The sequence below is a fragment of the Cupressus sempervirens genome, chromosome 9 (assembly GCF_028749045.1).
Source record: "Cupressus sempervirens isolate cs-2001-9-10 chromosome 9, ASM2874904v1, whole genome shotgun sequence".
Taxonomy (NCBI): domain Eukaryota; kingdom Viridiplantae; phylum Streptophyta; class Pinopsida; order Cupressales; family Cupressaceae; genus Cupressus; species Cupressus sempervirens.
The window spans coordinates 538,733,148-538,750,540 of NC_143126.1; the positions used below are offsets into that span (position 1 = coordinate 538,733,148).

At 32.1% G+C, this 17,393-nt stretch overlaps 1 pseudogene; it reads left to right on the plus strand.

Moving 5' to 3' along the window:
- The first annotated feature begins 13,719 nt into the window (after positions 1-13,719).
- Positions 13,720-15,365, plus strand: LOC149539736 (uncharacterized; annotated as a pseudogene).
- Positions 15,366-17,393: the final 2,028 nt, after the last annotated feature.

Sequence of the window (17,393 nt, forward strand, 5' to 3'; positions counted from 1 at the left end):
CACAAGTGACAGGACACTCATATTTGAATAGGGCTATGGATGAAGTGTACTCTTCTTTGATGAAGAACCACACTTGAGATCTTTGTCCTCTTCTAGAAGGAAGAAAATTTATTTAGTATAGGTGGGTGTAGCATACCAAGTATGTTGTAGATGGTTCTATGATAGGCACAAGACACATCTTGTTGCAAAGGGCTTTTCACAGGTGGAGGGTATTGATTACTTTGAGACCTTTTCTTATATCGCCATTATTAATTCTATTTGCCTTGTACTCTCTCTTGTAGCTTCTGAGGGATGGATAATATTTCAAATGGATGTTAAGAGTGCCTTTTGTATGGAGACCTACATAAGGAGATCTATATGGAGCATCCTCATGGTTCTTTGCAAGACTCTTCTATGGTGTGTAGACTTTTGAGGTCTTTGTATGGTCTCAAACGAGCCCCTCAAGCTTGGTATGAGAAGATGGATTCCTTCTTGCTTGCATCACACTTCACACTGTCATTCTAATCCTATAGTGTGCATTCAATGACATGGGGTTGATCTATTGATACTTGTGTTATATGTTGATGATCTCATTATTATAGGTAACTCACCCTCTATGATTCAGAGTGTTCAACAAGCTTTGAGAGAGAATTTTGAGATGAAAAACCTTATACTTCTGTGTTATTTTTGGGCCTATAGGTTGTTTAGTCTTCGAATGGGATAGCCATACTCTAGCATAAGTATGCTCTTGATATGCTTCAAAGATTCATCATGCTTGATTGCAAGCCTACTACCACACCTTTTTAGTTGGGTGTTGTTTTATCTACCACTTTCTCTACTCTTATAGTAGATTCCAATTTATATAGACAACTTGTGAGTAGTTTGTTGTACCTAACACACACACATCCTAATATTTCCTTTATGATTGGCCTTATCTCTAGATTCTCATATGATCCTCATGAGAGACATTAGAACTTCTCGAATGTATTTTGAGGTACATTTGAGATACTACATGTTATGAAATTCATTATACATCAAGGGATCCTCACATTGTTGGTTATACAGACTCAAATTGGGCTAGTGATAGTGATGACTGGAGGTCTACTTTTGGCTTTGTTTTATGTCTCGGTTCTAGTCCTATCACATAGTCTTGCAAGAAGCAGCATGTTCACACATTATCATCTATAGATGCATAATACATGGTAGTTGCGCAAGCTAGTCAAGGGGTTCTATGAATTTGACAATTGATGATAGACTTTGGTTTTCCCCTTGATAGTTCTACCTTTCTTTGGTGTGACAATTAGAGTGCTATACACATTTCTTGCAACCTAGTTGAGCATTAGAGGACCAAGCACATTGAGCTTCATATGCACTTCATCAAGCATTTAATTTAGGAGGGATCTCTTAGCTTATAGTATATTCCCACTATTTATCAAGTTGTAGACATCTTCACTAAAGCTTTTGCATCATCATGGTATCTTCAGCTACATTTTATGCTTGGGGTGAAGGAAGTTATCCTGGGGGGGGGGTCTCAGTGATGAGTCCTTCCTTCCTTCTTTTTTGTTTTAGCATTCTTCTATCTCTTTTTGGAGTAGTGTTTTTACCATGTGGTTTTTCCTATTTCTCTGTTTACAGAGATTTGGTTGTGCTGGGTACCTCATCAGGTCATGCTGCCAGGACCCATTTATCCTTTCAACATTGTAGTTTCCTTGTTTTTTCATGCATTATTTGTAGCTACATCGTTGCTCATCTTAAGGGGGTGTTAGAGTAAAGGATTAATTTAATTACATTTATTAAATTTTACTCCCTTCTTAAGATTTATCTTTACGCTCTTGTATTGTCATTTAATAATTAAATATAAATAATTAAATGTCATTTACCTCTTAGGGTTTCCCTTTTAAGTTTTACAATCTCCTTCTATAAGGATTGATCCATTGTATTTTTTTGTTTGATAAATATAATCTTGCATATTTTTAGAGCCAAACCCTTGCCTTCTCTTGTCTTTGCTTCTTTGTGGCAGGTTCTTGCATGCAAGTGTTCTACAAGGTATGTGGATTTGTATTTCTCAAATCCTTTAGATATATTTAGTTTAAGCCCGAGCTCCTTATTTGAAGGATTGATAATGTCCACTACTTCCTAGTACAAAAGTTTCTTGTTGCAAAATAAATTTGAACCCTTTGTCCACTCTTACAAATGCCAAAACTTGTAGGCAACTTTTTAAGCACTAAACATCAAAATAAGAGAGGGATATGTGATATCCCCATTTTAAGATAGAATTTTAATAATAATTAGATAATAAAATGTTATTAAATAAATAATGATAATAAAGTTATATTTATAAAAGTAAGAAATAATAATTATTTAATCTATATTATTAATGAAATAATATTTAGTATGATAATTTAAATAAATAAATAAATAATTTTTCAAAAAGTAAATAAAGAAATAAAATTAAATACAAGAGACAATATTGTAGAAAGTATGTTAACTTTCTAAATAGAATTTCATAATAAACAATAATAAACACAAATAAGTAAGTAAATAAATAATATAACATAGAATAATATAAATGAACTAAATCTAATGAAAATTCAAGAGAGATTTAACAAATAGACATGACTCCTTAAAATTAAGATATAAAAGGGAGGAGAGTTTATTTTAGAGAGGGGAAAAAAGGAAGAGGAGAAGGGAGAAGTTCAAAAAGGAAAAATAGAAGAGGAAAGTAATATCATGAAGAAAATAAGGAAGTGACTTTTTGAAAAGTTATGAATGATATTGAAAGGATGTGAACCTTCGAAAGGGTCATAATTATGAATTGTTGTGATTCTTCAAAAATATTATGATTATAAAGTATTGAGATTTTTTCAAAGGATTTTAATTATGAAGTGTTGTGACTGTTTGAAAGGATTATAACTATGAAGTGTTGTGACTTTTCAAAGGATTTGTATTATGAAAGGTTGTGACTCTTGGAAAAAAAATGTAATAAAGTAAACATTTATTATTTTAAATGTTGTTTAATATTAATTATGATAATAAGGAGGTAACATAATTATATAGAAATACCAAGGTAATAAGAATGAATATTTTCTTTCATTTGACATAATTAAATAAAAGAAATAAACATCTAATCAATGTAATTAATTAAGAAGAGATGATGATTCAGGAAAGATCTCAAGATCATGATAATCAATAAGAACTAGGTGGATAAGAGAGTAGGATTGAGTCCTAAGGCAAGAGGGGAATATACCGACTCTTGGACTTAGGTTTATCGAGCTATGGGACCCCACCACAATGTTCAAGGACTGAGGTATGGTATAACATCTAGGCATGGTGAGGGATGCAAAGCACTCATTTGAAAGAGGAGGACCAAGGTCCTGTCAAGCCTTTAATGCGATCTCCTAGTCCAATCCCCAAATGACCTAGCCTATACATACAATGTAGTAGATAGGATATGAACATATATGAAGAATTATCTTTGATTAAATAATACAATGATTTTCTTTTAAATTGATTCCTTGGAAAGAAAAGGACAATATTATAAGCCCTTGCAAGTAGGGACATTACAGGATAAACTCTATAAGTGAGAGGAAACCTAGAAATTATCAACCATCATGCAACTAAATCCAAATATGATAACGATAAATAACTAAGCACTAGGATGAGTGTAAACCTATACCATCTTTACACTATAATAAAATGATATGGACATTCATAAAGGTAATAATTATTTGCAATGTAAGTATCCATGTCTTGTTTCTTACTATGCTTTACAATTTTGTGAGCCTTATGATTTGTTTGTGGTTCATGAGACATTTTACTTATGTGTAAATAAAAAAGAATATTAAGAATTTAACTGATCAAATTTTTAATGTCAATTATAGAAAAGACAAGAGTAATTGTGAAAATACACTTTATCAATGCATTTTGTTGCATCTCATGCATTCAATAAAGAGAGAAATTGTTTGAGTAACTAAGCTAGATTTTATCATAGTGAAAATCATGCTTAGTTTGTTCTTTGCAATATTTATAGTGCTATAAAATTTAAGATATTAAATAGCTCTTCATGATCCAACTTTTCCCTATAGTATACTAGGACGATAGTTTTTAGGGTTCATTGTGTACATGTAATCTACAATTTTTCTACATCCAATTTTTAATTAATTGACAATTTATTCTAGCACTTGAATTATTTTATAATGCTTAGTCTAAACAACTTCAAGGTGAAGATGGTCTCGTTCATAGGCATAATAAATCATATCATAACAAAATCTGGTGTTGTGACTGAGCTTGACATTGTTTAATTTAGAATTATGTCAAACTCTTTCTTTAAAAAAAAAAAGATAAACCCAAAAAAATAAACACAAGATGTCAAACAAATGAACATTTTCAAAATAGTGCCAATTTCTTTTTAAAAAGGTTGGCCAAGTCTCTTGAAATGAGTTTCAAAATACAAAAATGAAAGGTGCAGCATTAAAATAAAATGTTAATATGAATAAAAATGATGACAAAAAATCATACACAATATAAAAAAATTACTAAAAAGGATGACATGTAAGCATTTTGATGAGCTAATGACTAGGCCACAAAGAATTCAACTTGATTATTAGAGATCAAGTCTAATCATTGGTTCAAATATATTTTTAATTGTACAACATGTATTTTTTTAAAACTACTTTTGTATGATATGAACTAATATACAATTATTCAACTCATTCAACAAATATTTATTCAAAAAAAAGTTGTGATATACATGTAGTTTGTGTCTTTTGCAAAAAAGAAGATTTGTTTTATGTTGTTGTATCATATCTTTATGCAATATCTAATGTAAAAAAATGTCAAACAATAATCAAAACTAAGTTGATTTGTGTGACTTGACAAAGATAGCTTTCAAGGAAGATTTTTTCATCAACGTTGCTAGCATATTGATAACATGGAATTAAAATTTCACATCTTGGATTGTGTTGTTTAGCAAAAAAATAGTAGTTGTAGTCCCAAGGATGCAAATGTTTTCAATTCTTTTCCAAGGGACTTTGGTAATGTAACATATATGTGTATTGCCAGAACTTGAGGCATATGTATGATGCAAATATAATCACTACTACCAAAATCCATATTATGTATTTATCTTTCTAGGGTAGTCTATTCTGCAAGCTACTTGCTAATAAAATAAGTGAGAAAATTAACTACAAAATTATTGTCATGGAATGCACGCTATGCATTGATCAAAACAATGCGATATCTACATATTATTTTCTCTTTGTGGTTTAGTCGTGTGGGTTTTCACCTAAAACATCATTAGAAATTGAATCTGTGATCTTAGAAAAAACATAAAGTTTGCATGAAACTATTAACTAAATGGTAGAGAAATCACAATTAGAGGAGAAACTTTCATCATATAATAGTTTACCCAAATTTGAAACATAGAAGTAACGTAGGGCCATAGAAATTTATAGTCCACAAATAAAGTCTGTAGCTTAGACCTAAAAACCTTGTTAGAATATGAAACTCACCATTCTAGAAAGAGAAACACGACAAGCCCCAACCCCATTCCAAAAATCAACAATTTACACTCTAAAGAGATGCTAATATTCCCTTAATCAACACAAAAGCATAAAACTTGAATATTCATACAACAAGGGTCATAAATGCAAATGACCTAAATGCCCTACAAAGTCAACATGAATGAAAACTAAACAAGATAAGATTTTGGAAGATCGTGCTATTATCTTTGGTTATTGTTCATTACTTGACACATTTGTTACATTCTATTTATTTTCATCCTATTTTTGTGGAGTTTTCTTGTACACTCAGGGCTACAACAAAAAATGAGTTGTATTGGAGTACTGCTCTTGTAACAAGAGATTGATAGTGCCCAGTTGATCCATCATATAGAGAGGGAGCAAACATTTTCAAGTGGATTAGTACACCACTTTTGAAGGAATATGAGTTGCAGGAAATTTTGGATCTTCTAAATTGAATTTCTACAAAGACTCAATGCTTTCAATCCTCAAAACCACTCTCCATTTTACTCATTCCTTTGCTACCAAAAAACCTACCATGAGGAATGTGGTTGGAATGTTGTAGGATACAAATCAAAGGTTTGAACAAACTGAGTAAGCAACTTACGTGAACTATGTATTGGTAACTTGGTAGAATTAAAAGTGCTACATTGAGGTGGAAAAGTCCTTACAATTAGACAAAGAAGCACCATAGTGGTGGCCACATAGTTAAAATGAGAATGAGAGAGAGAGAGAGAGAGAGAGAGAGAGAGAGAGAGAGAGAGAGAGAGAGAGAGAGAGCTTATGAAGGCTTGAGTGGAGGCAATTACATAGAAGGGCTAGCTAAACAAGATAGACTAAGCTCCAACATTGAGTAGAATTTCACCAAACTGCCAAGAGGGGGGTTATTTATGCAAACCAAACATCGAGAGGAATGTCTAGGCCTAAATGATTATGGGGAAGAGAAGGGTTGAAACACTAACGACATATGACAACGAGACACACCAAATTAACCCATTAGGTTGGAATAGTTCAATATTTTTCATCTTTGAATAGAAACATCTTAATGACCCATTACCCTAGCATGGAAGAAGTGTCCAATTGAATCCACATATCTAGACATAATGCATAAGTGAATTCAAGATGTAGAGGAAACAACCTTCGACAAGAAGTTTGGATGTGATGCATTATTTTTCCAATTCATTTAAGAACATTCACTGAAGTTATATTAAGTATGAGAAACTTTAAGAAATGTAAAATATACACTCCAATTTTATAACAAGTGATTGTTAAATTTTTTTTATTAAAATTTTTAAACTAAAAAAATATTAATAAAAATGTATACAACAAACAATTTTTTTTAAAAAGTGTTAAAATTATTTATTGAAATTATTCTCTCCAAAAACCATAGAATAAGAAGCAAGCACTCTTTTAGAAATCCAAGTGAATTGTAAAAAAATGAAGTGAAAACATTAGTCTACTAGTAACAATAAAACTTGATATTTGATTAGATGAATTAAAAAGATTGAGGCACATACATCATTTTTAGGAAAACAAATTTACTTTTTTGTTCTTACTATTTTTAGTATAGGCTAGTAAATGATGAGAATTTTACAAATCCATTTGAGAAGCCGAAATCCCATCCACAAATTACTATGCAGATTTATTGCTTGTAACATTTAGGGCCTATTTGGTTGCTGGAATACTCTAAAATAGAAATTGAAAATTAGATTTTTTTGTATTCTCTATTTGGTCCACCAAATCAAAATTGGGAATAGGAATGTGTATTCTCATTTTGGCCCCAAAATGATCATATGTCCATTCCCAAAAAAAACTGTTATTGGAATAGGTTATTTGTATTCCCATTTTGACATTTTCTTATTTGATAATATTTACAAATTCATTTCATTTTGACTTCCTACTCAAGCTCCCTGAGATTAGAGGTCATCACTCATTTTCAAACTAATGATAGTCAATGCTTCAGCCATGCATGTTTGCTCCAAAACTTATAGTCTATCTTTTAGCTTATGCACCAAGGCATTTTGTACATCAGTCCCATTTATGCTCGAACTAGCAATGACCTAGTAGTAGTTATATTCAACTTTGTAACGATTCGTTTTGTGCATTGCGAGACTTCAACTTTAACTAGCCCCAAAACTTGGTGTTAGGGAATGAAATTTGAAGCATCCACCTTCATGCCTGCAATATACAACTTCGCCTTTATGGTACCATTAAATTGGAAGGCTTGATTTCCTTATTTACCCGGATCTAGAGCTTTCTGAAATTAAGAAACCTTCATACATCTATGTGCGCAAGTGCACTAATTTTCAAATTTGTCATATTGTGATTTCAATAACCCTTCAGGGAAGCTGATAACCGTTTCTTAGAGCATGTATAGCCATGACCCTGTATTTGCTGATAACCATCCAATTTTCTAGTTTATTCATATTTTGTAGTAAATAACTAATAAAAATGATGTAATGATGGATTTAGCACAATAAATTTAACATCTCTCTTCATTATGATATTACTATTAGGATTTAACTGTGAAGTTTTTGAGTCAAACTCATTGATCCATGTTCCATGAGTCAATGAGTTTGACTCAAAAATTACACAATTAAATCATGATAGCAATAGCATAATTTCTATCATAGAAATGTTCTAATGAGAGATGGATTCGTGTGAATCACTACTCATGGAACATGGGTCAATGAGTTTGACTCAAAAATTACACAGTGAAATTATGATAGCAATAGCATAATTTTACTTGTTGTGGAAAATATATCCTACTTATCAATCTCTCTTGATGTTTTTGTGCCCAACATAAGTTGTTATTTCTATTTATTTTTCTATTAAAGTTTTATTAATAAGCTTGGTCCCATTTCTATCTATTTTCCAAATATTGTTCCATTAATACAGTGAACAAGACAAAAGTACACATTAATATAGACAATACGATATATCATTTCTTTCGTGTTATTTTTACATGATTTATATATTGTTGTGTTCAACTGCTAATATAGAATTTGAGTGCATTTAAACTAATTTTATTCACTTGGTTTCAGTCATAGACTATTTTAAATATGATAAACTAAATAATGTTTTGTAGTCCACTAACTTTTTAATATAACATGTAGTGCCTACCCCTAGTTCGTATTTCTGTTATTATTGCCAAACTCTTTAGGCTAGTTTTATGCTTGATGTCTAGTAGCATTGTTTGAGATTATCAGATATTGTTTTTACATTCAGTTTATTATATGATGAGATTACTTGATACTTTATACTTCATGTATGCATGATGATTATTCAATGATTTCAGTTATGGATGATGACTAGTTAGATGGATTATCATACATGCTTTCTTATGGATACTTATCCCATACTGCATGTGTATGGTGTGTGTGTTTGTTTTCTTTATATATGACATTTCTGATGTGGTTAAGGAAGGGAGTCATAGTCACCTGCTAGTCAGGATCTACACGATGCACCACTTCTTGCCATTGCCTATTTAGCTTAGAATATTGTGTTCATACATGCGTGGATTTTATGCAGGTTGCAGGTATCGAGTATCGACTTTCCTGAATTGCCAAGATGAGTGTACCTTATCGCATTATCTCAATGGTAAGAGAGAGGAGATAAATTCTCAAGTCCAAATTCTAAACCTTTAAGCCATTTGTCCTAATTGAAAATTAGGACAAGTATCTGAGTCGAGTACCCTCTGAATGTGTTGAATGACGTTAATTCGTGATTATAACCCTTTAGTTTGATTTTATATGTGTTTTTCTATGATGGATTTTCTTATTTTACTTTATGAGTCTTTGGTGAATTTTCTATTAATTAAGTCAAATTAAAAGATTAAATTTAATGAAAAATTATTATGACATTTTAATATTTAATTAATTGAGAATTAATTAAATTTGAAGATAAAAGTTATAAGTATAAATTTAGAATGTGATAACATTTATTTAATTTAATAATAATATATTTAAAGTTCATTTTAAATAAATGCTAAATAATGTTATTATTTAAGTTAATAAATATCTTATCAATTAAACATTTGAAAATAAATTAAAAAGTGGAAAAGAAATTAATTTATTAAAAGTTTTAAGTTTGCATGGTGCGTGCATGAGATTTAAATATAAGAAATTAATTAATTAAAGTTTCATGATTGCATAACATGTGCATGGGATTAAAGTAATAAATTAATTAAAAGAGGAGTCAAGTGAAAATTTAATAAAGTTATTTAATAATTCTTTTAACGTGCATGAAAAAGATAAATAAAAGTTAATTATGAGTTAAAGGTTGTGAGCAAGGAGTTCTCCTAGGTGAACGCACAATTAGTGCTCCGATTTATGGAGAGAACTCTTTATCACAATTAGAGGGTTAATTTTTGAGGGGGATGAATTTGGGATGTGAATTTTGGAGAAGGAAGAAGATTTTCGAAAGGGAGAAGATTTTGAGAGAAGAAACTTCTCTCACAAATCTTTTCAGGCGTTGCGTTGTTAGCATCAGAATCAAGGTAGATTCTTGTATTTTAATTCGCATAGTACATTATGTTTTTTATTCTTCCTATCTTCTTCATGATTGTGAATTGTTTGTGTACACTTCTCTGCGACGAATCTTTTAGTATTATATTTTGGATTTACTAGAATGCTTGTGGGGATTTTTCTGTATACGTGGGGATTAATATATCGTTAAAACCCTCTTTCAATAGATGTAAAATAAAAAATTAAATCAAAATTTGGGTTTGAATTAAAATGGAATTGAGAAATTAAATCCAAGTAGGGTTGAAGATAAAAAGAAAATTTTTAATTTAGAAATTTAAATGGTTACACTTATTTTTCCTATCAGACTAATATTGTGAATGTTAAAAAAATTTATTTAAAAAAAAAAAACAATTTTATGGGGGGCTTGGATAGTTTACTATTAAACATAAATCTTTTCAAATAATTAAAAATTAAAAAAAATAAATAAATAAATAAAAAATTAAAAATATATATATATATATAAATATATATATATATATAAATATATATATATATATATATATATATATATATATATATATATATATATATATATATAAAATTGCAGCCAAGGGGAATCGATTTTAAAAGATTTTAAATAAAAAAAATATATAATATAATATTTTTGGGGAGGGGTTTTACCCACCCCTAACTTACCTTTTTGGTAGGCAGCCTTCACGAATGCTTGTGCTGCGATTATTTACAGTGTACTACGAATGGGAGGGTGGCTTTAAATGGGCCGCATGACCTTTAATATAAGTCAGCGACTGTTAATTAAAACAATGCCAGTTTTAATGAAATCCGTGGAGGGAGGTGTGAGATATTTTAAAATAATCAAAAAAATAAATTGTTTTATTTATTATTTAATATGAATTTTAAATATAGTTTGTTAAACAAAGTTTATTAATGTTTATTATTAATTTTATATAATTATTAAATATAGTATTAATTCATTTGAAATAATATAATTTAGTTAATTAAACTTATTCATTAATTATTAATTTTATTATTAATCAATTAATGAATTAGTAAACATTATTTATATTAAAAAAGAGGATTTAATTCATAGTTTAAATATTAATTATTAAATTTATCAAAGAATTTTGTCAATAACTTGACTATTAATTAATTAATAATTATTAATGTAAATGATTATTAGAATAAAATTGAATTAATAATAAATATCAATTAATAATGTTAGTTATATTTATTATTTAATAATTCAATTAATGGAGTTGGGAGTATTGTATTTAATAATCAACAAATTATTAATTTAATAATTTAATAAATGATTATTATTACTTTTAAGCTATCTTATGATTTGTAATTGTAAATACAGGAATGGGTTAAATGGCAAGGGTTAAAGTGTTAAAATTTATACACTCGAAAACTTACATTGAATACATAAAGACTGATATCTTATTATTTATAATCAACTGCATGTTTCAAATCAAACCCAATTGTGAGATGATCCTGTTTTTTGTGCCATGTCTATGTTTTGAGGTTTTGGGGTTGATTAGATGTTGACTAGTTTAGGTTGTTACCAGAGGCTCAGGGGTTGTGTGATTGTGATGTTATGATGTTTTGATCTCGATCTTTTTAAAACCCAACCATGGTAATGCGATGGCAATGCTCTATGATGCGTGTGGATTATTGATTGTTATTGCTTTCCAATTTCCTTATGTGAAGCTGAGGTGTACATATATGAGATACCTAACTTAACCATTTTTGAGTCATCAATCAGTTATATTTGATTTGCTTTTCAGTCGCTTTGAGAGACTGAGGTGTTTTAGATGATTTGTTCTTGATGATATCATGTTGTGACATGTTTGACTTGACCATTTTGGAGTCTTCGATCAGTATTATTTTGAGATGCTTTCCGGTTGCTCATTGAGAACCAATGGATATTGTGATTTATCATTTGATGCTTTTTAGTTGCTCGTTGAGAACTGTTGTGATCATTATGATTATCTTTTGATGCTTTTCAGTTGCTCATGGAGAACTGATGTGAATATTGTGGATTATCTTTTGATGTTTTTCAATCACTTGTATAGGGCTGAGGTGATTTTATGATGGTTCTTAAATTTGTGATTTCATGAGCTTAGGGTAGGTTATCTATATGTAGTGTCAGGAAGTGGCTTGCAATGAGGGTTGGGGCCCTAAGTGGCTACCAAGGTAACTCATTGTAAGTTATTTTAATAAGTAAAAATATTACACTAAATGGGGATTAAAATGAACCTAATAAGATAATTGTATGTTCTCGCCTATGCCTTGAGTGCTAGTATAGACTAGGATGAGAGTAGAGAGAATGCTTGGTTACAACCTTGCATTTTGTTGCATGCCTTGTCAATACGAGAGGATACTAGTGGCCGCATAGGGATCACTAGGAACCCTGGAGTCCTAAGCTAACTGCCAGGGTAACTCCTACATGATTCGTGCGATGACACTTTTCCGCTTACATAGTAAGTTTCCTACGTGTCTTGTGTGCCTCTGGGTCTAGATGTCGATCTATGTTGGGACTTTTGAGTTAGTATACTTTTAGGATTTCCTAGACATAGAGAGTACTTGTGATATGTGATTTGATATCATGTTTGGGACTTGAGACTATCTCCTTAGCGCAGTGGGAGTGGGCCATTTAGGTTCCACACGGTCGGGTGGTAGTGCTTTATCACTCTTACCATTGAGATCCGTCCATAATCACTGTAGCTAGAACTTCTTGGGATGCTTGTTTATCATGTTTAGGTGATGTTATTTACTGATGCATTTCCTTATATTGATGATTAGCATATGATAGGTGATGTTATCTACTTGTAGGATCATCATATGTTGCATTCTTGTATGTTAAATTTTCTTATGATTATGTTGTAGTATGTTTAGTAGTGACGTCCCTATTACTATAGTACCGACGATCTTATCGGTGACTTGGGATGTTACACGCAAGGGATGGCTAGGGCCTATGATAGTCTAATGATGCTATTGACGGTTGGGAAGAACCAAACACTTAGTTGTGTTTTATGATGGATAGTTGTATTTCATGTTGGATGTTTATATCTTTTATGATGGATGGATGTATCATGTATGTTATTGGTTTCATTTATTTTATTATACTTGTATCATGGATCTGAGGAGGATGTTGTATTTATGTTTCTTTATATGTATATTCTTTTAGCCTTTCATACCCTATGACATGTACAATGGACGATTGAGCATTTCTAATTAATTTGCCAAAAGGCATTTAGAACAAATGTATAATATGGACTTTGGACTTTCTGAATATTCTTTGATGTGGATGTGCTAGTTGTTAGACTTAGTATTAGATTAGATTTAAATGTAATTCAACGTCATGAGATCCTTAAGGTATGTAACTTGTTGTGTATGCTTTCAGTTGATTGTATGGTATTACTTCCACTACTATGTGTTTGATGTGTATGTTATTCTTGTTTTTTTGCTTTAAAAAAAATATGGCAAATTTAGTAAAACTTTTAGGTCATTTCTTTTGGGTCCCTTGGCAGAGCGTTATGTAACAAATCAATGTACTGAATATTTTTTTAATATTTAATGTATCATTTACACAAATGACACCATTGTGTTAATATTTTCATAATTATATTGTTTAAGAAAAGTTTAAATAAATTAAATTCTTATCCATTTCAGTTTTGTACAGCTAAACACAAGACATATTCCCATCAAATTTTAGGTAAACTAAACTCGATTAAAATTGTAATTTCCAATTCCCATTCTCAATCCCCATTCCCAATTCCTAAGCCAGCAACTAGGGTTTAACAGATGAGGTTTGATCGCGATGGTGATTCCAGCTTCTCTTGAGTAGAGCACTCAACTGAACTACTGCTGAGGTTTATGCTACTTGAGGAGTTTATTCTTTTCCGTGCACATTTGTTTCTGCTTCGATTTCTATTCAATCTCATACGATGGTGTTGGTTTTGGCAACGCCTGATTTCTGTGTCCTGCCAATTAGACTTCAAGCAGTCGCGCTTGTATACTCAAAGCACTCGTTCATAATGTCATGCAATGTTGTACCCAGAAAACAGTTGCAGTCACAACCACAAATAGAAATGGGAAAAGAAAAAGGAGAGCTGCGCTACAGAGCCATGAGGCAACTGTTAATGGAAGAGTGCGAGTTTTCTTCCTCAGAACTCAGGGTAGTTTCAGACAGGTTTCCCTTTCTTTTTAGAACAAAATCTATAGAGAGAGCCCAAGAGGCAATCGAGCTTTTCAGATACTCCGGATTCACTCCAGACCAGGTGAGGAATACTATTCGCAAAAACCCATCTGTTCTTACACTCAAGGCTCATGAGCAGCTGAAGCCTAAGATTGCTTTTTTCAGGACATTAGGCTTCGCTGAAAAAGAAGTGGGTCAAATTATATCCCGCCACCCAAGAGTTCTTGGTTTAAGTTTAAGCAAAAGTATATGTCCTAAGATCTCATTGCTTCTCACTTTGTTTGGTTCAAAGGCTATTCTATATAATGCTCTGAGGAGGGCACCTGGGATTGTTGTCTCTGATATTGAACTTTTGAAAGTTAAACTGAAGTTTATGGAAAACATGGGTCTATCAAAAAACGAGGTCACGGAACTTCTTTTGAAGAATCCTACGTTTCTTTGTTTATCTATGGATAAGATACAGAAGAACATGGACTTCTTGATAAACACTGCAAGGTTTGCCCCCAGGATTGTTGTTAAATATCCCCCATTGTTAAACTTCAATTTAGAGAGCAGACTGAAGCCGCGCTATAATGTGTTTGAATATCTGAAGTTATCGCCATCTTCTAAACGTCCTCCTAAAAGCCTCTTTTACGTGCTGTATATGAGTGAGCGTGAGTTCATTAAAAGGTTTTTAGAGGGCAATCCTGAGGCTAAAAGACTATATGGACAATAAAGGGCATGCCTATTGATATTGAATTACCCTGAAGGTCTGTTAGCTTTCCGAGGCTTATCATTTGAGAAAGGGGGCTTGAGTGAGTGAGTAGATTGACCATAAAGCCGTGACTTTTGCTACCTTCATCCACGCCTCATTCGTAGTTACGCCTAGAACTGTTGGTCTGCCTCCGACGAAGCAGATGAAACTTCAGTTTCCGAATCGTTGTTCTAACTACAGCTAGGACAATTGGATGCTCCAGTTAGCAAATCATGGTCGTTACTCCAATGAGGCAGATAAAACTTCACTTCCCAAATTGTAGCAAGGCTGCTGGACGGCTCTGCAATATATCAAGGTAACTTTTCTAGGGGAAAACAGTCTGGTTGTTAAGTAGGAGATATTTTTCCACAGCAAGTCAAATTGTGATATTGCTATCAGATTTTAACTGTGTAGTTTTCGAATCAAAATCAGAAGAATTTATTTGCTAACTTTAGTATGCAATTGTTATCATTTGACTATTATCTTGAAGAATTTTGTTATGGTTGCCGTTAATTTTACATTGAAGTCAATCTGGACAAAGATATAAGATGTGAAGTCATGAATCAAGTACAAATATGGTGCTATTGTAAAGGATTATTTACATCCACTGTAGATACCGTTTAAAAGTTTCTTGAGGATTTAACTATATTGGTATTCAATCTCTATTGTCATGCCTTGTTTGAGAATTGAATACTTAATTGGGAAATCCATATGAGTGTTCTTATTTCAACAAGTATTTCTTTTAAAATATACTACGCTCACTACAATGCAATGTGAAACTTGTTTAAAAGTTTCTCGAAGATTTAACATATCGGTATTCAATCTCTATTGTCACGCCTTGTTATAGAATTGAATACTTGAATGGGAAATGCATTTGAGGGCAGTTTATACAAGTATTTATTCTGCAATGTACTATGCTCACCAGGTTGAGGCAATATTATTCTTGGAAAAGAACCATTTATGACATTGACATTAGTTTCAGTCAAACCAAGAGAAGGATTTTATTTCATATGCTTAATGCAGATTACAAACATATATACTGAAGCCTGGATTTCTATTTCTATTTGGTTTTTGTCCACCCTGCATGAGCCAGAAAGGTTAATTAGCTGTTGGAGATGCTAGGGGAGAGTACCAAGTAGTCGCACACATTTCAATAGCTGCGATAGCACTTGATTTTATGTTGATATTTTTGACAACATTGTACTGATAGCCGACTTTAAAGTAGTTATTGCTATGATGACCACACATATTGAATTAAATGTTTACTTTACTTCTAAAATGTGATAAATCATGTGATGACATATCAGCGCACCAATAAAATATGACTTAGTACGTACTTATCAGTCTGATTATTTTTGGGCTGTTTTGAACATCTTAGCAAAAGCATGCTGATATGGCATCATACTTGATGATGGGGCTCTGAAATCTTAATTATAAGTAGAGGACTTGCTAAGTGAGCCACTACAAAAAATTGGGAGTGATATAGAATTTTCACGTACGATTTTAAGAAGCATGAAGTTAGATAGTGGGTCCTCTCACCTAATATCGTTACAGAGGGTAGCTTCATATGTGATACTAAGTGAGCAACTACAACCTATTGGCACCTCATTGTTTGTGCTTGTAATGTTCCGTTGTCAGCTTCCCTCTCGTAGTTGAACTGTTAGTATATGAATCTGGTGATTGGGCCCTTCCCAACGCTGCCAACCACCAATCCAAGTGACCGTACAGTGCACAGGTGTAGATGTCTGTACAGTGTTAGTTTCATACAGTGTTTTTAGGTGGGATCTAGACTGGCCGTACGGTATACTGGCCCTACGGTGTGTGGGGTGAGGACAAATTGGCTGATGGTAAACTAGCCGTACGATGTGTGGTAAGGATAGATGGACCATATGGTGTGTGGGTGATGACAGAGTAGCCATACGGTATCAAGTTGGAGACTATGAGAGTCTAGTAACATATGGTGATGTTGGAGTGGAAACAATATGCCGGAGATAGTCAAATACACACTTGCCAATACACAAACAATAATATATATGAATGTAGTCCGAACACAAATATATTCCAAAAATTGTGTAACTTATAAACAATAATGATGCTCCAATTTGCCAAATCTAAGCCAAGAAATACAGTGACGAAATAGGGTGAGGGTTGAATCCCACCAAAATTGCAAGAGCCAAACAGGGAAGATCTTTCATTTTTGAAATGACGAACAATCCAAAACTCCGACAGGAATTCGCAGTACAAAGAAATAATCTAAAATCGCATACCAACTACTACCTACATGCCATGCTCAAATACCCATTGGGGAAACTTTCCGAGGATTTACAAAGATAGCCGACGACCACACCTACCTATGGAAACATTAAACAATAAAAAATGGGTCTGAGATATACTAAATCAATCGGCCCATTAACAGAGGTTTGATTAATTAATTATTTTATGACGGGAACAGTGCAAAAGTGTCCCTCTGACGACCT